The sequence below is a fragment of the Salminus brasiliensis genome, chromosome 2 (assembly GCF_030463535.1).
Source record: "Salminus brasiliensis chromosome 2, fSalBra1.hap2, whole genome shotgun sequence".
NCBI lineage: Eukaryota > Metazoa > Chordata > Actinopteri > Characiformes > Bryconidae > Salminus > Salminus brasiliensis.
The window spans coordinates 33,118,959-33,144,920 of record NC_132879.1 but is presented as its reverse complement, the minus strand read 5'-3'; the positions used below and the strand labels follow the sequence as shown (position 1 = coordinate 33,144,920).

Below are 25,962 nucleotides of genomic sequence, written 5' to 3'. Positions count from 1 at the left end.
ATAGGATGGAGCACCATCATCCCCAGCTCAAGGCTTATACTTCTCTACCCCACACATGGTGCCAATAGGTTCATGTTTATTTGCTCCAGAGAGTTCTATGTTATTGACCGTATTTCTGTCTGTGTAAGCAGTGTGTGCATTTGCACATCTGTGTCAGCAAAGGGTACAACTTAAAGTAGCTGAATGTATTCATTGGAAGGGGTGTGCACAAACATTTGGGCATACAGTGTATGTGATACACAGAGAAGGGGCAGGCTTTCTCTTCTGTCAGACAGAAGAGTCGCAAGTGCCACTTCAGTTGACATAGCCATAGACAACAGGGTTCTGTGTGTATGCTTCAGGCCTGTTGTTCCAGTGTCTAATACACACTGTTTCACAGGTTTACTTGCTTTATATCTTTTAAAATAGATAACGCTATCTCTGAATGTTATTTTCACAGCTGTCACACTCCTGACAGATACTGTTACGCCACTGAAATATTACATTATATTTTTCTGAATTTAGTCAGTCCATCCTTGACCTTTTTAAAATTCAATTTTCCTGACAATTCTACAGGGATGATTTTCAACACCTCCTAAGAGTTAAGTCTTAGGGGACTTAAGAATTCACATATAACATATTTAATGATGCTAAGGTCTGGACTCAGTCCATTATGTACACTGGGATGGTCGGTTCACTGTTCTGAGAACAGCAGTAGGTTCTGAGAACAGCAGTTTGATATGATCAAATATTTTTGTCTTTTTGCTTTTTTGAGTAAGAGCGTCTTGATCAGCCCCACATCCTTTCAGCTCCACAGTGTTGACTCGTCCTCTCACAGTGGGAAGATTGACAGAAACACCTGTGTGTTTTTCGAGATAAAAGCTGTTGGTGCTGTTTGACTAATGAGAACAGTTGCGGTGGTCTTTGCACGGTTGTTTTTGTGCACGGGTCCCATCCTCTCTGTATCTTTTAATCATGATTTGAACGCCTGTTTTGCTGAACTGCCTCCTGGACTGGCCTAGAAGAGGCAATTTTGTTTACTGACTGTTCTTTCACTACTGCAGTGTTTGCACTGTCACCATGGCATTAGAAACCAGCTTAACCAACATCACTAGCATTGGTGGTGTTAGCATTGATACCGTGGTGTTAGCATTGCTACCGTGGTGTTGGCGTGACTACTGCGGTGTTAGCATCACCATCACGCCGGCTGCCAGCCTTGCTAAAGCGATGTTAGTCACAAGTCATGTTCATGAGGCCCTAGGCCCTTCACATCTGAGGGCAGGGCCTGGGTCCTTCACCAGGCAGGGTCACATGAAATTATTATGAAATTTAATAGATGTAATTTCATTGCACAACCCTTTTTTTAACATAAAGAGCATATATTTTGTTCCCAAACTCCCTGTAGTTGAAATGCCATTACGAGCCAATGATGATGCAAACAAGGCTTGCCTGGTCCTCCTGTTCAGCTTCTTTTTCTTTGACTTTCCTCTTATGCTTATATTATGAAGAGTGAGCTGAGACTGTATATGTGTTTGTGGTTGTAAAGGCTTGTAAAGTGCTCGCTGCTAAACAGAACCCCTGTGTCTAAGACCCCCCTCCCCCCGACTGCAGCTGCTCCACGTCACAAAGATACCTGCGTCACGACCTCGAGCAGTGCATAGATACAATATTCAGTGGAGATCTGAGGGGATGTTCAGCAGTAGTTCCCTGCCGTTTAGTTCTTTCATCATTGTCAAGTATATTGTCGGCTTTCGTGTGAAGGCTATTTTATAGCATGAAGGGAATCTGCTCAACCCATAGTAGACGTGCCAGAAGAGAAGCTGAATTGAGAGTGGCTGATGAAAATGTGGAGACGCTGATATTCTGTATTGTGGGAGATGGCAGATAAAAATGGCCGTTGTCCTGGTTTGTGGTCCTAATGATTGTCAGGACTGTGCATGGTGTGCAAGAATTACTTTCCATTTAGGGGGATGGAAATTATTACTTACAGAGCCTGTCTTTATCTCTGCTTTTGACAGTAGTGAACAAGATTTCCCTCAGAGAGAGTGAGTGTTAGCGGTATTCCTGATAAGCATGCTTCGATTTGCAGAGGTTTGAAATGTGAAGGTAAGATGACGGGGAAGGCGAAAGCACTCAGGCAGTCAATAATGATGATCCATGTGAATCTAAAGCCAAAAACACTAAAATGACTGAAATCCATTTCTTCTGAGCGGCTAAGTCAGCTGTGAAATGGTTGAAAGTGCCTTTCTTGTGCATATATTGACTGACATTAAATGTGCAGATATCATTTGTAATAGTGCATGGAACAACTTTAGTGGGTGGAAAATGGTATTCATTTATTCATCATTCATCATAAAGTCCTGTAAAATTCTACCACTGGTTGGTCAGCTGGTGTGTGGCACTATAATGGAGCCTATACAGTCTTTCTGTGCTGGGATGTGGATAGAGGCTCTTCTTTTATAGTAATAGAACTGGAAATAGTCAGCTGCTTGTCTTGTCTCTGCTGTAGCAGAAAGGCCCTAGGTGATGCTGGCGTAGTCACATTCTTCATATTACTTTAAAATGTCAGTGGCTGAATTTAATAAGATAAGATAAAAAATATAGGATATATAAGATAGGACTGTTGTGGTGAGTGGCCACAATACACTCATTTTGATTTCAATACAGAGACCAAGTGTAGTATCACAATGCTGTATACCTAACAATACTATAGTAAAAAAGAATAGGTATCCTGGATTTATAATTATCCTGGATTAATACATTGATTAGGACCTGGATGTGGTAGACGGGCTTGAAATATTTATCATTTTTTTTATTTTATATATATATATATATATATATATATATATATATATATATATATATATATATATATATATTTTTTTTTTTTTTTTTTTTTTTTTTTAAATCAAGACAAACATTAAAAGCTGTCAATTATATCCAGTAAATAAACATATTTGTGAGTATAATATTACTAATAACAGTCATGACAGATATCATGACTTGAAGTTGGCATGTGGCATAACTGTCATTACCTGTCAACCATTATAACATCTTTAATGAACATAAATAGTAATGGTAACATGACCATAACATGACCATAACATGACCATAAGATGATATTTCTGGATATAATATCTTCAAAAAAAATATTTCTGAGTTTTACCTTTGTTCTCCACCAATTCCCCAACCCATACTTACTCTCAACCTATCACATGCACTGCTCTTGATACTGGGAGTGTAAAGACCGTCACGCCTCCTCCGGCACGTACGCAACCAGCCATTGCCTCTTTTTCCAAACTACCGCTTGCAATGTCACCGGGCAAGTGCCGTGTACCCGTCTCTGATGCATCAGCCAGCACTGGAGTGATGTGGAGTGAAAGTGCCATCTACCCACCCTGGAGAGAGCAAGGCCAAATGCACTCTCAGGGCCCCGGCTGCCAATGATTTGAACTAGCAATCCTCTGGTCACGGTGACAGGACCTAATTCCGCTGGACCACTCGGGGCCCCAGTGATATGATTATTGCCGTTCTCATACATTATGTAGATCCTACATCCTTAACTCTTCACATAATTTACATCTCTGCTGGTGTTTTACAGACACTGAAGACGGCTAAATAATCGGTACCTGTAACGTGCTGTAGTCTATGCAGTTATACCCTGTTGTAGGCATAAGGATCAAAAACTTCACGACTGCTTTTGAAGTGCATTTCAAATCAAGGGCCGTTACTGAATAAGTCTGAGTCATGCTAAAGGCTTGTGCTGGCTTGTTCAGGTGTGTTGAAAAGCTCCCTATCTCTGCTCTTGTGCTGAGTAGCAGAGATTGAGCATAAAAAATATCAGTGGGAACTCCAGTGCTGCAGCAGGTCCAGTTATGATGAATGAAGGCTGTGATTCTTAGCAGAATCTGCAATCACTTTCCCCTGACTGCTCCCGTGGAGCAGCCCGCTGTGCTCTGAAGGACATTCAGGTGAATGCAAAGCATTTTCCAACTGTGCTTTCGCTTCATTTTTCTCCTCTGTTGAAAGCCACAGCGTGACACTCTCCCATGTTTATGCATTTCTTTATGTATTCCAGTGCTATGGCTCGTGTTAATGGGTTTCTGAAACTATCATCTTGATACTTATGAAACAAAACTCCCAAATCAAGCGCACTGTTAAATTATGTCCTTTTGAGAGCCCACCATGGTGCGCCAAGTCCAAAAAGTCCATTGAAGATGGAACACTTACACACTTACCAATCAGCAAAATATGCCCCAGAGACGCCTATTATTACCAGGCTGAAAAACAGGCCTCTTTCTCTCCCTTGCTGGCTGAGACAAAATAATTGTGGTCTCTTCAAGCACACCGGAATCAAGCTGAGGGTTGTTTAGCAAAAAGCATTCCTCTATGTCAACTCTCTCTCTCTCTCTCTCTCTCTAAACTCTCTTCTTTCTCTCTTTCCTGCTCTCTCTCTCTCTCTCTCTCTCTCTCTAATGTTTGGGGTAATTTAGTGTGTTTTATTGAACTGAGCAGTCCTGAGGCCGTTTCTTTCCTAAGTAACTGTAGTGATTAAAGACAAGTGTTTATCTGGGCAGGAAATGCAACGTCCACCCCCAGAACATACACTTCCTCTGTCAGTCTGACATTTCTCCATTGGCAGTCCGTGCTCTGGTTTTACTGCAGGAATCACAGGAGCCAGACTGCATCTAATAGACTGAATCAAAGATGCAGAAAATCTATTTGGGGAATAATGGTGCTGTCTAGGTTTTATTTTTAACATCTATTGTTTTTTTGTTTGTTTTTTTTGCTTAGTCTGTTTAAATGTATTTACACAATTACACAGTTAGTTACACAGCTGCATAAGATTTTTTTTTACCATCATCTATAAACACAGTAATACTTTAATCAGTCTTCGTATGATGTGGTTTAGTCTGTTGTTTACTTTGTGAAAAAAAAAATTGGGGGCTATTGTCACTGCTCTCATTAGCTGTCACGGATGACAGGTGCGTGGCTTTATACAATAAAAAGGAAAGGGCAAACGTGGCTGGTGCTCAGGCAGACTGTACTTGTTCAGCTTTTGGAGTTAAAAGACCAAAAAGTCACTAAACCATGTTTACAAGACAGACAAGTACAGCATTTATACAGTGATGTTTAACACAAAAACCTTGTAACTCTTTTTTGAAAGTAGCTTTTATTTATCTAGTAATAGTGCTCATTTCCATTAGCCTAGGCTTGTTAGTTCAGCAGTGGTAAATTTTGAATGTGGACTCACATTCAGTAAATTCGAAGGAGCAAAACTAAAACTGCTGAACAGAACCAAACCACACAAAAGTATAAACCAGGGGCATAAGCAGACACTAAGTGGTCTAAGCACACATGTAGCCTACAGGTTTTTGCCAGTTGTAGCTGGACGTTGCCATTAAAACAAATTTTCAGCTCAGCTCTTCAGTCCTCTGAGGCTGGAGGGAGATGTCGCAATTTATGATGGGCTGTGCAGCCCACAATGTTGCTTGGCTCTTAACTTCCACAAAATGCTAGTGGACCAGTTTTGTCACGTACTTGTCAAGCCATGGGTGGAGATACTGAGAGAGGAGGTGGTAGAATTCTAATGTGTGTCCCTCTGACATCAGATGGGAAGACTGTCCTGTTAAATGTCCTGTTTTGTGAATCAGGAAAACTTTTTGTAGTTTTGTAGTTTTTGTAGTTGGCAGACACTGTGGATACCCAAATGGATGTGCTTAAGCACTGAAAAGGTGATAATTTGCATATGATTTATCAAAAGATGTGAGTCTGCACTTTGACTTTTAATGGGGTTTTTTTCCACCACTTTTTTTAAATCAAATAAACAATAGGAAGCAACAAACATAATTTTTTGGCTGAAAAAGTGGCTTAAAATTCACTTTACACAGATTTTTCCAGCTTATTTAATTAATGAGTGTAAAATGAAACTAATATAATAGGAATTTTTAGAATATTGCGAAAAGATAAAGTGAAAACCATTTGGTAAGGGTCATGGCAGGTCTAGAGCCTAACCATCATTGCACCGAATCATTGGGCGCAAGCACAGGGTGTCAGTACATTGCAGGAGATAAAACTGTGCCATTGCAATTTCTGTTGAACATAAAGAGCAATTAAACAACAGACAAAAGTTAAATCAGCAAAGCAACATTTTTATTTAAGTAATTACGGCCTGGGAGGAGCTCTGGTCAATGTCCAGAGATCTCCGCCAAGGAAAGAAGTTACAGAAGGTTAAGTAGTGACCTTAGGGCTGTTTGGCTCACCTCCATTTATCGACATAGCACAAAGAAGTAAAAAGCTTTTGGACATAATGAATTGTGATTATGAATTAACAAAAGGTATTCATATATATGTCTATTACTGGGGCAGATTATTAAATATGAATAAGGTCAGTTGGCTTCTCTTTACTTGGTGTAAAGACAATGTGTGTGTGGGATAGGAACAACTTGACAGATGCCAAGGCCATGTATGAGGCTTACTATGGCATTATCACAGATCTACAAAGGGGTCTCACAGAGGAGCTCCATTACCTTCAGAGTGAGGCAGGGTCGTATATACCAGAGGTCAGGCTGACACAGCTCACACTTATCTTAGACAGAGAGAGGTCAAGGTATAGGAATAAATTCATACCTGCCTAGTCAAATTAGCTTAATTGTTTGCGATTGTTGTGTTTCTGACTCTGACTCTGGCCAGGCTGTGGAAGTGCTTCAGGCAGTAGGATTGTCCTTTTCTCCTGCAGGTCGTTTACATGGCAATGGTTAAGAAGGATGAATGAGGAGGTCTTTTGTGGAGCTTAGACCACTACAATGGCCAAACTCAGTGACTATATGTCAGTCACTTTGAGTGACAGCTGTTATCGCCAGGGGCGACAGTTGGACTGGGCCCCTATTCGCTGACTGTCAGCTGAGCCAGCCCTGTAGAGCCATGGGCTCTTTTGGTTACTCATCAGTGGTTCATCAGCGATAAGGTCATTCAGACAGCAGGGATCAAAGCCCTGACGTGCTGCTCTCAGATGTGCTCTGAATGGCAATACCTACCCCTGTATAAGAGATCACAGATCATATAACTTTGCACTAATCTAATGGCGTGGACATGAATTTCATGCTCTAGAAGGTCGCAATCATCACCAGAACATAGCTGTTCCAGGGTGCTATGATTTTTGTGTTAGCAGCAGTTGAAAAAGATACACGGACTGGCTTCATACAACCAATATATGCAATGACATGGGATTTGAATTATAATACCAAATAGTAACTTCAATAATGTACAATTGCATTAATGTCAAAAAATGTCTTAACCCACTAAAGTGCAGGAAGCCTTTTTTGTCCAAAACATTGCTCAGTAACTGTTATTAATTATTATTATATTATTATATATTATTATGTTATGTAACTTTGAAACTAGACTGAATCTTATGTAGACATACATGTCAGGACTTAGAAATGAGCATGTGTGGGCTTTTGGAGTGGTGATGTTTATTAAATAATGCATCTATTTATTATTACTGTACTATATTTATTTATTAAATCAAAGTAGTTTCAATATTTAAAAACACTATGAAAATGAAATGACCAAATGTGAATGCAAGCTTTATGATACTGTATCTGTAGCATATAACATCAGCAAATATGGCCAAGATGTAGCTTCTATACCTGGAGTGTTATTTTTGTCTTTCCGACTTAGAAGTGCCAGTGCAAGTAAAGTAGGCCATCATGAGGCTGAAAAAATCTGAATAAATCAATTGCAAGTGCAACCAAAGGTAATATTCAAGTAAAAGACTCAAACCTGTGGAGGTCTTTCACCTTGGAGCAGAACAATTGCCCACATCACATTGCTAAACGAACTGTGGCTTCTTTCAGTGCCAAAAAGGGGAATGTTCTTGACTGACCTGAACCCCACTGAGCATGCCGTTCACTTACCCACAAAACTGTGTGCAAACAACCTGCAAAACAAACAGGAACTAAAAATGGTTCTGTAACAGTCCTTGCAGAGTCACCAGGGAAGCTGCCCAGCATTTTATGATCCTAGCATACTAAACATTAAGGTTTCATTTGAGATTGTTTAAGTTTACGTATTCTCATGAAAGTGATCTACAGTAATGTTAAAATCTATTATTATTAACATGTTTTTTATATGAACATTTGCTCTTCATTTGAACAATATTGAGAGATAACAACTAAAACTTAAAAAACTAAAATTAGTCTTTATTAATAGAAATTCAATTTTCTCATGAAGAAAAAGTGATGAGACATTTATTACTACTATTATTATTACTAGTATAGCTGCAGACAATTAGAACATGGTTAGAGAGGGTTTTGAAGGAGCCTGTCTTATTTAAACCTCAAACATTAAGTTTGATTGCTCTTGATTGAGTGGTATCACCATTGCAAAAAGCAAGGAGGTCTCTGAAGGCTTCAGAAAGAAGGTTGTAGATGGACATGAGTCTGAAAACAGATTTAAAAACATCTCAAAACAGTTAGAAGCCATTTCACTGTCCACAAAAAACTTGAAGAACATTTAAAAGTGATTTAAAAGAAAAATGAAGAACATTTAAAAGTACAGTCAACATTCAGGGCAGTTCAGGCCATCCAAGCAAGTTCACCCCAAGAGCAGACCACAAGACGTCTCCAACAATCCCAAAATGTCATCACAGGAATTGCAAGACAAAACTAAAGTTTACTAGAGAACAACAAAAACAAAGATCAAAGTCTCCCTCATAGAATAAACTATACTTTCTTTATTGTATCAGAGAAAATGCTGAAGCTCAAACAGAGGTGGACCATGCAACTTGACAATGACCTAACATAATACCAGTAAATCAAGGAATTGCTCAAAAGAAAGAAATAGAGAGTTCAAGTCAAAAATCAAAGTCAAACAGTTAAACCCGTTCACATAATGAGGGGTCATGAAAAGGGCTGTGCATGTAAGAAACCCCTCAGAAATCACTGAGAAAATGGGAAAAACTCCCAGACAGACTGGAGGACGCATTAAGGAAATATTATTTGGGTCAACCGGAGAAATTCCAGCTATTATGGCATATGGTGTTCTAAAAGTCTCATCAGTAGAAATTGGCTTAAAAAACTTTTACCAATAATCATTGTCGGAAAGAAAACCGAATATTGACGTGTCCAAATTTCTAGAAAAATGTGTGAACATTTCATGATTATGGGACTTAATGTTGTTTACATTAGCTTGCATCACAAGTTTTTTTGCTATGATTTCTTGAGATGAAATCTTGCTATTTTGCACAGTAACAATACGGGTCAGGCAATATAGGTGTAAATACTCTTAAATTATAGCTGACACTTCATTTCCATACTCATCATTTCACTAAATTCACAATCCACTGTGCGGGAGGACAGTGAGCAAAAAAGCCTATCACTGCCCACATGCTTATGGACAGTTCCATAAAGAATCTAGAAAAAAGACAGGGAAAAGATATGTGATTAAGGTAGTTTTGGAATGCTCCATTCTGCTTTCCAATCTATATCTCAACCCTGGCCAAGCACAATGAGCTGCCACATTCTATCTGCTCCCACTATTAATCTGGAGACTAAAGAAAAGTGCCATTCTGCTGCACTCTCTTTCTTTTCTGCTTATGAGTTGGGCTAAACTCCCTCAGCCAGCACTTTTATTCTTTAGATTTATGCAGAAAACCTAAAACCAACTCAGACCATCTGCTGCTGCAGAGCACTTTTAGAGCTATGCATTTTTTTCGTCCCAGGACTGCATAGCTCACAGATTGTATCTTAAAGTCTCTGAATATGATTTGGACAAAGCATTATGCATCCAGTAATTCACTATAAATGTGATGCCGGTTCCTGGGCTACCCATAAATCACGTCAAAGAGAGTGCATCTAATGTATAATAAGAAAGTGGAAGTGTGCTGGAACTCTGTTGTGCGCTTTGGCATTAAATACGCTTACATGCACAAGTTCTTCACATCAGTGCTCCGATATTAATCTAACAAAGACTGTTAGTCTAACTAATATATGGTCTCGTATGGTAAAAGTCTGACTAAGGTCTCTGTCCACCAAAATGTATGGTGATTCAAACACATACACATGGTCCCTAACAGAAATTGAATACACTATTTGAGATTCATTGGAGCACCTAGATCACTCTTTTAAACCCCATGTTTTTGCAGATTTATGCTGCACTTGTTTGGTGACAGTTCATTAACACTAAAAATGACAAAAGGCTTGATATTGGTCAGTATGAAGAAACAATACATTATTTTTTAAAATTGAAAGGTTTATACTTTAGTTTTTTAAGGTTTTTAATTAATCGTATTTTGGGCTCAGGTTTCAGCCAGTAGTAATGGAAACATTTTACAGCTAAAGGGAAGAATGGGTTCAATTACATACTGGCAAATTCTGAAAGCAAACATCACAGCATCTGTAAAATAATAATAAAAAAAGCTGAGGATGAAAAGAGGATGGCTACTTCTGCAGAATACAGATTCTAAACACCTCAAAATCCACCACCCAAGATCACATCAAGAGGCACAAGCTAATGGTTTTGCAAGGGCACTCACAGTCCTTCGACCTAAACATCATAGACAATCTGTGGACATAACTCAAAGGAGCAGTGCAGCAGGACAAACCAAGAATCTCACAGACCTAGAAACCTATTGCAAGTCAGAATAGGTGAAAACCAACCATATAAGAAAGAAAAGATTATTAGCTGTCATACAAAAAGAGTTTACAAGCTGAGAAACTTGCCAAAGGGGGTGTTACTAAGCACTGACCATGCAGCGTCCCCAGCGAAGTAATTGAAAAGCCCAGACTTTTGCATACTTGACTCCATTCTTCGACTGTTACTCACATAACATGTGGATACAGCATCACTTCTTACTCTTACATACATTTGCTGTGTACTTATTCACCCCTGCGCAGCTATTCTGTCCATGTAAACATAATCAGTGTAGGAAGCAGGGAGGGAACAGAGGCTACAGTGCTACTTGTATGAGTGCTGAATCTTTTGCTGTAAACTGCACCGAGTACAGCAGTGTGTTTAGTGTAGTGTGTCTAGCTGTAGGTGTCTGTGCTCTATCACAGATGGGATCAGGTCTGCAGATATCCCTGACCAGCAGACATTGCTCTACTTTGGCCTCATGTGGGCAAGAGTCAAGGTTAATCGCTGCTTCGCCACCAGATTGATGGGCACACAGCACACAGCACAGACACATACACACAAATGAAGATTGCATGAGGATACAGTAAACAGGACAGGTGAAAGTTACTGATAACTCTCTGCTCTCTGGAATTACCCTCACTGCTGTCCTTTGGGGGCTTTCAAATTAGCAACAGCCGCCACACAGACCTGAGGCAGAGAGAACTGTTAAATAAATCCTTTTCTGTGAGGAATTACATGCTTGCTACATAGGATATCACTATCAATGAAGCGATATGCTTCATTTCTTTCTTTTATATCTCCTATGTCCTTCTTATTTTTTGAGCAGAATACTCCCTGAATGCAGGCGTGACAGTGATAAAGTGATGACTGACAAATTGCTGAGTTTTCGTGTACAAACACTTGCTGTACCTCTGAAAATTAAGGACACTCGAATATAAAGATTCTGGGTTAAAGCCAGAAATCAACGTCAGCAATCTGCCAGCACGGATCTTGTTGGTTTATCACATTCTGGCAAGCATGAGTCATCTCGCCTGCCAAAATATAAAATATATGTTGTGTCTTTTCTGCAATTTGCCTCAAGTTTAGTAGTGCGAAAGCCTTTCTGTGCAGAGCCACTAATACATCTTACTCATCCTGAAGACGAGCCAATTGACCTACCCATGCTTCACTTACACTTTTACTTTTCATAGCAACTGATGCGAAGGTGGGCATGTTTTACGGGATGTTGCCATGTAAAGAATTTCTGTAGTTTGTACAATAATGCACTGTGTTTAAGCCAGTATGATACATGGGCTTTACAGCCTCCCAAGCTGAATTTGATCTAGACATACAGGATGTTGTACAGGCATTACTGCATTAAATACCTTATTATAAGTCATACTGTATAACTAGGCACAAAAGGTACTTATCAAATGTGTCAGAACCATTATTTTCACTGCAGTTTAATTTTCTCTTTCAGTTTTTTTTATTTATTTAAAGCAGTATTATGCGAGAATGAATGGGTCAGTGTAATGTGCACTTTGAGGATATGCCCCAAAGGACACTCTTTAAAGCTGATTTATGCTCCTGCATCAAATCAACATATAGTCTATGCTCTATGTTAATTTGACAATACTCTATGTTGTTTAGTGGCTTGTGTCATTGTACGTGTTTATAAATTGGTGCACCTGCATCAATCTGCAATTACACCGCCAAAACACAAGTCTGGTGATAGGGTTTTACGCAACTATGGTGACTCCTTAAGGGTACTAGAAATGATGGTGGCTACAGCAGACTATATTGCAGATGAAGCTAATAGCTGTTACAATTTCCGCAACAAAAGATAGTGAGGACATTGGTGGAAAAGATAATCCGTATGGCCATTGGACCAATTCAGCCCATTTTAGAATTTTCTGTGCTTGTCCAGCCACTGAGAGACATGGACGAGGTTCGTCAAATTCAACGATTTATCTCACATTGCCGCTGGCACAGTCCTTGTGCATTCAACTGAATTTAAAAGTGACAGCAAAGGAGGAAATCTTACAATTGTTGTGGTCTGCATCGCTACGGCATAGGGTGCGGTGTAGGGTATACAGCTACACATAAGCTATGGTGTAGATTCGACACAGAAGCATAAATTGGCCTTTCCAGGTTTCTGGATAACCTGAGAGTTATAAAGTTGTCACTGAAACTGACGCGGTAGACTGAGATTACTTTTATTACTGATTTTAGATTGAGATTTTCAAATATGATGGCTTACGCAACATTAAGCAGTTCTCACTAGCGTTGTATAACCCACTTCACCAAAGTTACATTTGCAGGTAGCAAATGACAACTATAGAGACACTATTACAAGTCAATGGAGCATCCAAATGATGAAAGCTGTTAATTTAAGGTAAAATGCTACAAAATGTTGCTTTAAATGTTAAAAGTGTAGCTAGCTGAGTTGCTTTAATGCTACAGTGATGCTCATTTTTCACACTCTGCATAGTACTACAGCTATTAACTGAAATATAGACATTTGAAGCTTGTGAGACTTTCACAAGTAATTGTTTACAATGTAGCAAAAATCATTCAACCTAAAGAGAATTGTACATTACAACTCTTTGAATACATCACAAGTCATTGAGAGTGCATTATTGTGTCAGAACTTGTTACCATAGATGGTTTCTTGCTGCATTATCAAGTTAACATTAGCTACAACATCGTTCACATTACTACTTAATTTAGCATTTTGAACTGGAAGCTCAGTGCTATGTAGGAAATGCTATGTACTCTATCAGTCATTAAGTCGAATGGGGATTTAGCCAGTGTTCTGTAAAATATGTCTAACATGACAGAGCACCAACAGGTCAGTTACTGCATTGCAATTTTGACACTAGATTTCCATAAAGTTTCCATAAAGCAGGAAGGATACCTGTAGTAATTTTGAGCATTTTTACTGGCCTGTAAAAGTACCCCAACCCCCAATGTTAAACAGCCCATGTTAAATGTTTTGTAATCACTGTAGGTGTTTGTGGTTGTGCTGTTCCAGTGCTGAACATATGGCATCTTCACAAAGCCTGTCGCAGATTATTAAATACGCAAAGGAATGACGCATGAGGTCCTTCCCCACCTTTCCCCACAGGGATGAACGTGTTCTCAAAATTCAGCATTTCATAAACTGTACAACGTCTTCAGATTGGATGTGTGTGTGGAATAGCTTATCAAACAAAAGAATTATGTGAAAAATGTGCTTTGTATTTGATAACAGGAAAAACACTTTCTACATGACCTTTGTGTCAGCCACTGGTTATGGTGCTCTAATTGACATGAATGCTACCACAAGGGACGGGAGTGTATTATGTATCATCGTCTTTGAATGCAGCTGCCTTTTTTGCAAATCCCCTTTATTCAGTCTATCACTGTTGTCTGTTCATGGTTATCTGAGAAACCCCACACGATTTGCTTTTCATTCCCAGTGTTCTTTTGTTGAAATTACCTTGTTGAAATGATCTCTTTTGACAGGAGGACACCTAGATTATCTGCCAACCCAAGGCTAGGGTTGTTGTAGAAATAATGTTTTTTTCTTTTGCAAATATAGTCACATAACTCTTGTTTGAGCAGTGTGTTTTAATGTTCCATTTGTTAGGGAAGCTTTTCCACATTCTGCTAGAATGTGCAGTTTATTACTCATAAGCCAGATCTGATTTAAGATGTCTGGTTTATTATACATTGAGCAAATTTTATCAGAAGCCTTCCCTATCCCTATACTCAGTGTTGCCTGTTGTAATTTGTTCTTCTGTCGCTAATGTAAGATATTTGCTGGCAGAATCCCTTTGGTGATTCAAAGCAAAAACAGTACAGTAAAAGAGCTACATTGGCAAAACAGCATATTTCAAATCCTGAAATGTCACATACAGTCAGTCCTGGTTTCATGGCACACTCACAATAATAAAGAGATGAATAATGAATTCTGACAGTCATCGCCTAAACCCAAGAATGACGTCTTGTGGTACCAAAATTTAAGTCAAAGAAAAGGAAAAAGAAAAGAAAGCAATGAACAAAATTGATATTTTATTAATTAAAATCTTTCCAATGAATGTATTTAAATTTTCTATCTATTTTTATTATTCTTTTATTATTTATTATTATAAACGGGAAAATCAGAACTGTACCTAAGAGAAAAACATAAAATGCTACAAAAATCTACATACTAAATATGTACAAGTAACAAAGTATATTTTTTGCGGACCCATCCCCAGCTTGAGAAGCTAACGTCATGTTCCACTGCATTCAGACTCCCAGCCTACCTGTCTACAGTCTTTCCTGATTAGCATCCTTCATTTCCTAATTTATTTGTGGTCTTCTTTAAAATAAGCAATTATTATGAATCCCAAATCGCTGCTGAGAGTGAAGTGAAATGAGCGGCTTAATTATACCTTGAATATAATTAAGCTGTACTCTCTACACCCCTACACTCCTGTCAAAGGTATATTAACTGTAAAGAAAAAACAGACAACGTTAATGGCATCATTTCTGAGAAGCACTGCACTGATGCACCCACAAAATTGAGAATATACAGTGTCATTAGACACTAGACTACAATCCACTCCTCCATCTAAACGGGGAGTGTTAAGTCACATGTAAAGTTTCAGCCCTGTCTGGCTTTAGCAGCAGGCGCATTACGATACAGCCAGTCGGAACACACCTGAACACCTACAGTTCACCTACATACTGTGTGTTAATATTAAAGGCAGAGGCAATCAGCCTGTGATGAGTCATGTCAGAAAATATACTACTTTTGGTACAAAACACAAAAACAAATGTCATACATGGACCTCACAAGAAAAAATACAAGAAAAATATATGCTATGGGCCCTTTAATTCATTCACTCACCCATAAAAAACACTCATCTGGAAGTGTTACCGTCAAGATGCTCACAGCACATGGTAAAATAAAAACACTGGGATTGGATACAGAGCTCATTTGTATATTGCAACACCTTGCAAAAGCCAGCATTGGCCAGTATTGCCATAATGACAAACAAATGATAGATTCTGCAGCCCTAATACCTGCTATTGGTTTAGTGAGGAACCGAATAAATGGTCAATTATTTGAGAGTGAAGGGAATTAGGATTAAATTGAGAAGGCCGTAGACTCTCTCTGCGTGTAACACATGGATACTTAGTGTTCTAAAAAGAGCTTGACAACAGACAAAGAGTGGTAAGCACCTGCTTGGTCCTTTTGGATAAGTGGAAATTTGGCAAGTATCCAACAACTTTAGTTTGTGCATAATACTGGTAGGATTTGCAAATGCCCTACTTATTTTAGACATTTGTCAAATATGCTGTCATTCTCTCTCTCTCTCTCTCTCTCTCTCTCTCTCTCTCTCTCCCTGTCTAAGATACATGATGTTGAGGAAGTCTGGGGGAGGATTACTGGCTTTATGTTTGGGGAAAGTGGTGGTATGATGCTCAGCTTGATGACAGCATGGGGTTTATCTCTGCCTGAGATTACAGGCTGGAGCTGCTGCTTACCGGCTGCGACTTTAAAATCACACAGCCAAGGAACATTTCCACGTCCCCAATCTGGTGTTTAAAGTGGAATATTGTGTTTGTCATGTTTACCTCTGCAGTGGAACTAGTTGCAGCGTTGCACTTTCTGTGCGGCAATCTCTCCGCTTACTTTGCAAGTGTGCAATATATGAAAGCATTTCTTCGGTACTTCAAAAGTTCATTTACTCTTGAAAGTAAAGACGTCTGCAGCTGAGTTCATAATTAGTAAGGATTCGGAGTAATCGTGAAATGTATTGTGACGTGTTTCCATGGTAACATGGAAGAACTATAACTATGCCCACTATGCTTCTTATGCTCTGTGACTTTTTTATTTGGTAACTACAGATAAGTTGTAACAGTGGGGGCAGAGGCCTAAATCCAATTGTGGTTCTGAGGAGTTTATTCCCTTAAACAGCCGATGGTCCGGCGGCGGGCTGAAGGTGTTATAACAAAGGTCTATTACCAAAGAGTAGCCCCACTGGCTTGAAACTACAGAATTCCCTGTAGTTACTGAGTAATACACCTCAGTATTTAATAAGCCTTTCTGCATTAAGGGGTTAACGAACCTCCACATAAAGTAAACATTCTATACCAATCAAAGAGTTGCTAACTGTTCAAAATTCAAGGAAAGACCCCTTCAGAAACCAGAAAAGAGTGTAATGGCAAGAGTTTCATAAATTTGGCGCAAGCACCTTTATTTTGCCACAATATAATATAATAATATCATATAATATCCCAATTCAATCCAATTCATCAAGATTGGGGCTGATCCAGGTATTTTTATTGCACCAGAAATCAGCCAGTTTACTCGCAATCCACATTCGATCTTTCAACAGCTGTGGTGCAGTGGATGTTAGAGGCATGGTAAATGGATGCAGCAGAACACCACAACCAAAACATGACATAGTGTTTTAAATATCTGCAGCGTGGAGCTCCATTTACACAGTAAAACATGTTTAAAATAATTTGAACCTATTTCAGTCCTATTTTAGCAATCTTCGGGCGAGCCGTCAACTGTTCACCGCTCAGCTTGATTTTTGCCATGTCAGTGTGTCTTAGCTATTGTAGTGATTGGAAAAGTATGCCTTGCTCAAAACATGCAACAGCCATGTACTCTTAAAGTCTCTTTATTTATTATGAGCGGGTTTTGGGCGTAATAAACCAATCAGTGTGTCACTTGCCATTCCCTTTAAGAGGCAGGTGTGGTCTGACTTTGGCGGATTGCTATTTCAATAGTGCAAAGTGGGGGTGCACGTGCGTTGAGCACATGCCTGTGCTGACAATTCAGTGCCAAGATTGCCAAGCAGTGAACGTCTGACTGTTGATGTCTGCCCTGTTTTCTGTCAGTAGTGCACCTGTGTTTTTTTCTGTATAATTGCATTTGTTGTAAAACAGGATTGAAATTAAAGACTACATTTAAAGCCGAGAGAAAGGAGTACATTCAAGACTGTAACAGGTGTCTATGTCTCGCCCTTGTGTTTCCCACCGCCTGGTCTGAGTCTCTGTTCTGCCCTGTCATGTGCACATCAGCACATGCCTCTGTTTATGTTTGTTCCTTGTCTCTGCCTTAACCCCACCTTGTCATTAGTGTTCCCACCTGTGCCTCATCTGTAGCCGTTGCTCTCTTGTTAGTCTCAGGTGTTCCTTGTTGGTAATGGATATTTTTTTAGCATAGGATATGTATTGGCCGCTTAAAGGCTCAGTGCATTGTTCGAGTCTGGTAGATATTCTGGTGCCAGGTCAAGATATTACCATGACCTCTAGGTCAAAGGGGGCCACAGGAGTGCCTTAGGGGGGTTATAAAGATTACCAACTGTTTATAAATACTCACACTACTTTCTATTCCTCCTTGCTTTGGGGTAGAAGCTGCCTATAAAGATCTGGGTATAACCTGGTGCCCTCAGGCGCAGACTAAGCCTCTCCCTACAAAGCTAGTCTCTGACCCTTTTCCTGGCTCAAGAATCAACTATACAACATTGGTCTGGGTATATGTAGTCCCTTTTTTTTCCAGTGTTTCTTGTTCTGGTCTTGTACATGTGCATGTGAGTTTATGACAGTTTGCTTGGCTTGTTTAGTCTCTGCCTGTTGCTTTTGATAGCTTAGCTTGTTTGGTTCTCTGCTCATATTTGTTATTATTTTTGTTCTTATTCTTATTCTTATTTTTGTACTTATTTTTGTTCATTTTGTTTCCTGTTTTGCTCTGTTTTGTTCTCTGTTAAATAAAATACCTGTGCTTATGTGCGCGTCCAAGCTTCACAACCGTGACAAAGACACTTTCAGTAGCTAGTTGAGTGCTTTTACTGCAGCATTTAAAGTAACTAGTAGTCAAACCATCAGACAGGACAATCAAATTGTTTTATAAGATATCAAATATGATGAAACAGTCAACAAAAAATCGATTTCCAAAGAAAAACATGTATCTTCATAAGGGTGGCTTTATAGGAGAAGGCTATCTGAATGGAAGTTCATGTAAAATATCAGTTTATACCAATATGTTTAGAGCATTTCTATTGGTCCATTCATCCAGAAATATTTACACAGTGTGCAGAAGCAGCTACAGGGTTCAAATAATGGAGAAATCAAAAAATTGACAATAGAGATAGAGATACATGGTTTTCATTGGACATCAGTGATATATAGTCTAAAACAGTAACAAGTGATTTGCTTTTGAATTATTTGGCAGCATGTTTTTCCTATAACATGTGACTGTACAATCTATGAAAACACAAAGGTCGGACTGGATCAGTATTCTCAACATAAAGGTACTCCGATCAGATCAGGGAGCCAAAAAAAGTGGATCAGGACCTTTCCAGTGCTTCTTTTGTCCATCCATTGTAATAATTACTACAGCTGTACTGGCTTTTCTGTCTATCTTTTTGGCCAAGTTCTCATTGTGGTCAATGCAACCGGTGAAGATGACTTATTTAACAAATTTATCTAATTATTATAGAAATATGCCAAATAAGTCATCATCTCTGGTGCATTAACTGCAAGGAGAGCTTGGCCAAAAAGATGGGAAGGAAACCCACATTTGTATTAAATATGGCAAATAAATAAATCTTACAGATTGTAATCCATGATTTGATGTGATCTGTTAATGGGGCTGTTGTAATGGACTGAATCTTACCTTTTAGATCCTAGTTCAACACAGCAGTTGAAAAGAAGACTAAAAGTTTACAATTTTTGTGGCATGAATACAATCAACAAGGTCACCTGAGGTGATTATGCGCAATAGGGAATGACAGGAGTTAGAGCTGAAAGTTCACTGCGAGAAAGCAATTGTTGCATTATTCATGACGAAGCCGCTTGAAAGGTGTCAGACACGATAAATTATCTTGTGTTTGTTATCAGGAAATTTTGAATGGAAAACTTTAAACGGCGCATGAGGAATGGATGGGGGATGGGGGGCGGGTGCTCAGATAGCACAGCAGGCCTGAGTGAAAAATGAAAGATTGCTCTATTTGCCTGATAGTTGCGGAGGGTGTGTCATGTTCCTCTGCTCCTCTGTTTGCTTGTATGACCTGAATATGGCTTTTTGCAGGCAGGTGGCTCAGGGGAAAGGTAATCCAGTTGAGAATAGACATGTTTTCCACCGCTGGATTGAGAAAGGAAGTGGGGCAGAGATGATACGAGGGGCCCAAGGAGCCAGCCATCCATGTGCAGAATGAGATAGCCTAATCTTGTCACAGGCACCAGGAGAGGAGCACAACTCTTCTAGAAGTGAAGGCTGCTGCTCTGGGGGGGAAAACTGCACTTCCAAACATGGGCAGTCTTTGTAAAAGTTTCAGTGTTTTTAAGTCTGTAAGTTAGTTATTGGTTCTTATCAGGCCTTGACCTTTAGATTCACCCTGCAAGCCACTGTTTACGGGAGTCATGTGGAATTTTTAGTGCTTTCACATAACTGAAAAATTTAACTGAAATTTTAAACGTACTTGATGCAAAACTTTGCCACCATTATGTTGACATGATGAATGTAATTGGGAATTAAATTATTTGAATGAAGAAAATTCTATGCTTTACTTTTTAAACCAACAAATATAATGAAACTCTAGCAGTTCTGCTAAGATGAGTGGCCAAATATCCAACCAGAATGATGCCAGATTGTTGATGGATGCCAAAAAACATCTGGTTAAGGTGCAACTTGCTAACCTAATATTAGCATGTGCTTCTTTTAAAGAGGTACAGTTTGTTGTAACTCATTCTACTCCAGTATATGTAAACCTCCAAGTAAACCATGTTGGTATCATTTAAACATTAAGAAAGCTTTAGATTGACATAAGCAATAATGAAGATTTTGACATAAGCAATAAATATAATTACGAAAAGTTTCATGAGTAGCATTTGAACACTATTAGGCCTTGGGGTCCATAGCTGCAAGAATGGACGTAGCATGATAGAATAAAACAAATGTGAGAAAAATCAGGAAACAGACATAACATTGTTGGTTTGTATTCATGTATTTATTAACTGAAAAAACTGCACATTAAGCCTTTGCTTTTGTATGATCCGCACAAAGTTCCATCAACAATTTCAGAAAAACAAAAACATCCAAACAAGGTTTATTATTTATGTGCTTCTTGAACAATATCAAGCTGATTCAGCTGCTGCATGTACATCCACACAAATACAATGTATCAACACAATTATTCAAAATTAAGTAAGTGGACAAACAACACAGAAAAAGCTAACTACCATAAATCTAATTCTCTTAAAATGTGGAAGTGAATTAAAGGTGTAAACATGTCTGAGAGTCGGTCATATTTTTCATTGCTTCTCTACTTAATGCATTTTCAATTTTTGTGCATTGTCCGGTTCCAGCAGGAACAGGTGTGCTTTTGTCTCAAAACAGCACCTCCTCCTGAGACAGCACACACCCTTCCTTCCGCCCAACCATAGTCATCTATCCTACCCCCTGCCGCCCTCCAAGTATCCCCCCCACCACCCTTTTGCACTCCACCCCCAGTCCTGGCAGGATTAGCAATTTTTACACAAGCTTCCAAAGGGTGGAAAGCGGTAGCAGAGGCTGTCACTGTGACGGCGCCTCAGGAATAATTACGGCCAGACTGATAGATGGCCGTAGCCGCAGGAGAAGAATGGAGTAATTCTCATATCCAGCCCTACCGCAAAATGCCAGCAGCCATTAACTGGAATGACGGGGAATTAAATTCTCTGCACTATTTTAACAGGATCTCATTTGCTGTGGAAAGCCTGAATATTGCCCTGTACCTCTCAATTTAGCTCCAGAATCTCTGGGCTTTTTGAGTGACACTCAATATGATGCAAATGTTACAATATTGCTTGCATTTTGGTTACCATGTGCTTTGTTGTTCTATGCTACCTCCTTCAATAAAGGGACATATTTCACGTGGCAGTTTGTGGAAGGTCAGAATTACACATTAACTGTGAGTAGTCTTATCAAGCGTCAGTCGCTCAATGTGTAGTTTGCTTGTGTCATTTTATCAGTTAACCCCTTAAATAGCCTATATGCCGCCGGCTGGACGAAGGTTTTACAAACTTCTACTAACAAAGAAAAGCACTACAGTTTGTACAGAAGTGCCTGTAGTTACTGAGTAATACACCTTAGTGTGTAATAAGCTTTTCTGCATTAAGGGGTTATTAATAATGATGCTACATCCATTCTCCTAGGCTGCATTGTGTCCTAGGTAGCCACTTATGGAAATTATTTGTAATGATATATTTAATGATTATGTCAAAATTATGTTTTAGAAAACAGGATAGGATATATTTAGAGCCAGCAAAGGTTTGATATTGTTTTGGCATTGAGCTGTGAGTGTGGTCTGCTACATAAAACTAAAGAAATCTAAAGCTTTCTCAGCTGTGTCCTCCGGCAGATTCTGTTAGACAGACAGACAGACAACCTACATTGACTTCCGCCTTCAACCCATCTGTGCAGTGAACACGCACATACACATTAGTAAGCGGTCACACACACTGATGTAGTGAGCACACAAGCCGAACCCGGGTACTGAACCCACAAACTGATGTGTTGCCCTTAGTCATACCTTTTCACTGCTCTTACTCACTGCAGTTTTTTTTATTCTTTACTTCATGCAGGAAGCACACATTGGAGATAGGTGTGTCTATTATTAGTTAAAATAGCTTATTTTCATATGATTTATTGCTTGGAGAAACATGACTCAACCTTAACCTATATTAAGCACAGTCATAGATAGCAGTCATAGCCCTGCTAGTTTGAACAGACGTCCCTGTAGTTACTGAGTAATACACCTTAGTGTGTTTAGTGTAATACACCTTTCTGTGTTAAGGGTTTAATCCACAACTCTCTATATCTGTTCTAAATTTCAACCAACATCTTTATGTTAAAGTTTATAGCATAAACACATAAACAGAAAGCCAAGACCACACCCATCGTTAATGCTTGTGATGCAAATGTGAGATAACAGTGTGTGTAAAAGGCCTGACTAAAGTTTATAACCTAATCTATTTGGCTTGTTTATGTACTCTTGTAGCATTTACAATGAGGAGGCTTTATCATTCACCTTGCTTTTTGCAGACATAAACAGTTCATTATATTCTCTTTACCAAGCTAAATATTTCAGCATGGCCTGTTGTAAACACAAGATAACATTCAGTGTAGTTTGCATTGAGCTGGGGACACTACTAAACTTGACTTTAAAACAACATGATAATATAATTACAGTTGCCAGTTGATGTCAACAATCATTGTTTGTGTAATTTCAATGGGCTTTTAGAGTTTCTATAATTTTTTTATTTTTTTAGAATTTAAGAAAAAGTTTGTTTTGATTCCCCCCCCTTCTTTCTTCTCCCCTCTTCTCCCGTTATGTGGTTTCTGTCCCCCCATGTACATGCCATTCCCTAGATATATGGACATAATTTTGAGTTATTTCTGTAAATAAATAAGTCTATACAGTCCTCTGAAATAGTGGGTGATGGCTTGGTGGGCAAAAAAAGTACATAAATACATCCTAGAACACATTAAATTCTGAAATTAAAGGACACATTAAATTCACATTAATTCTGAAATTAAAGGACCATCAGAATCAGAATCTCTTTATTTCACCAAGTATGTTACACATACAAGGAATTTGTCTTGGTGAGAGCAACACGTATGACAAGTAACAAAAACACAGAACACAGATTATTTACAGTATTGAACTAAAGGAAAATTACACTAAACAATAAATAGGATAGGGGATAAATTAAAAAAGTTTATATGTATATTATATATATATTTAAGTATATATGACCATATATTCAAGCTACAAAATACATTAAGTATAAAGACACATGAAGGCATTTGTAGATGTTACAAATAGTTGTGCATTGGTTATTAGAAACAGATGGAAAATATCAATTAGAAAACAAATAAAGCAAATAAGGTTAAGGCAAATAACTCATTTAAATGTTGGATAATGGCAAAATATGTATGGTAAGAAATCCAACCTCTATTCTATATGAGAGCTGATTATAAGCATACATAAAAGAACATTAATAAACTGTGTTAGGTGTTGCAAAGCTTATGAACCTCTTCAATAAAAGGTCCATTACTTATCAAACTTATCGTTTGCGAAATAAATTGTGCTTCTGAATGTCAGGTTTGGTTCAGTTATAAGTCTGTTCGATTATTAGTCCTGTACATTGGTTAAGAAGGCCTCTCCTTGAAAATCTGATCCTTCATGTTAGTTGTTAGGAGGGTCTCTAAATATTAATGTTAACTGCAAAGATTTGGTAAATGTTAAATACTGAGTTTCACTGCAGCAGTTACAGTAAGAATAACTTACAGTAAAACAACAGAATCAATGGTTGGCCTCAGTCTCAAACCAACATGAGAGAAAGGACTTTTGATTTAATGTAGCTTCACTATGGAAATATACTCGGCTAAAAATCTTTGAATTAATTTTTCTAGACTACTGATGGTGATTTTTCAGTTTGCTTATTTTATGTCTGCTTCTTATTGGACTCTGCAGTAGTTGCTATTTCTTCTGTTAAAATGCTATTCTTCTCCTTTAAGGAGACATTAAAGTCCATTATTGCTAAAGAACATTTCAGACATGAAGTACTGAGCAATGTCAGAACCAGAATTACTTCCACACTTCCTAAAAATGAACAGAAAAGCCATATCAAACATGCATTATACTTCAGGCCTATTAAGTTGGAGTCTTTAAAAAATCCTTCCAAAGTGTTATTTCTGAGGTCTTAAGGCACAACCATAAGCTAGGGAACAGCAATGTGTCATCAAACCTATTTTGTCACCGAAGCCTATTCTGGCATTGCACACAAAAATTTGTCTTAATGCTTCCTGATATTCTATACCAGAATTAATATTCACATATAAGACTGGTTTCATTTTCTACACTCCAAAACCAACATATCCAATATATTTGGTGCCACAGTTTATTTAGAAAGTTCCTCAAAAATGTTGAACCTGTGAATTCATTGTTTGATTCATTGTTATCTTTAAACTTAAGCAATATGGCAGAAAAGTTATGAATCTGGCAACCCTGCAGGGAAAAGAACTAGCAAGAACACTGACAATAGTGCAGTGGCTGAAGGGAGCCTGCAGCATAAACTCTCTCCTGTTTTCAAGCTGCTTAACACAGTTCACTAATTCACTATTGCCAGTGTTTTTATAGTTATAGCAGTTTCACCATAATGCCTTTTTACAATTTTTGGCATTAGAGCATTGCCACTACCTTTCTGTTGTTGCCCTTATTTGTTATTCCACAAGGTCCAACTGGTGTGTGGTGTGTGTGTTCATGCACACAAAGAGGCTATGTTTTTAACGTGACACCAAACTGTTGAAGCTGAAGAGTCCTCATTGTGCAACAAACACTAAAGCCCCCTACTGTGAACTGGTTCATTTTTTTTATGTTTCTCACTGACATGATGCAGGTCAAGATAACCTATTTATTCAGGGTTGGACACCTTCCTGATTAGTGGCTGGTGCTTTGAGCTCATGTTTTACTGTGTGTATGTTGTCACATCCATTATCTGGTAGATCTAGAACTCACAGAAGGCCATGCTCTGGATAACATAGTTGCAATTAAATATGCTCAATTTTGCTGAATGATTATTTATAATGAAATTCTTTTATTTGTTTCTGACTGAAAAAATAAGCAATTTGAAAGAACTCCTGCAGCACATTTAATTTAAAAATGTATCAATGGCAATAAAATGAACTTACTAAAATACTAAAAACTAAAATATTTTGTTAATTAAAAAAAAATAACAGCAATGAAATACATGTTAAATTACAGTCTGTGGTTCATTGAGCTCAATGCCAGCCAGGGTTTTTACTTTTAGCTATTGTTTTATATTATTTTCATACAGTTTATACTGAATTTGAACTGCTAATGTTAGCACCTTTTGCCACAGTAAGAAGCAAAACTGAAGACACCATTTAGCCATGCAAAGAACCATTTGGGTGTTCAAATGGTTCTTTGAGTTGCCCATATTGTTATGCTATGCTACCAATATTATATATTCATATATTTCTATACTATTATACAGTATAATATATATATATGTTAGATTCAGGTAGTTTCCCTCATGTCCAACCCCTAACATATGGCTCATTATCATGCTCTTGATTTAAACAGCCTTTTTTGTCCTTTTATGTTTGGATGATTTATTTATTTATTTATTTATTTATGCTTTATCATAATAGGTTAATTAAGGTATTTGTCTTCATGGCGTCTAAAAAAAACAGCAGCTGTTACCTGGGCTACGGTGAAGGACAAGCTACCGCTTCTGTTTCTGGGTTATCCAATTAGGCTAACCCTTAAACCTCACTCTGTCTAGCTCTGTCTGGAGTCTCACTCTACT

General features: G+C 38.4%; 1 protein-coding gene across 1 annotated transcript in view; it reads left to right on the top strand.

Moving 5' to 3' along the window:
- The window catches only part of lingo1a (leucine rich repeat and Ig domain containing 1a), a 137,253-nt gene that overhangs the window by 39,667 nt on the left and 71,624 nt on the right, over positions 1 to 25,962 (top strand). The gene's annotated exons all lie outside the window — the stretch shown is intronic.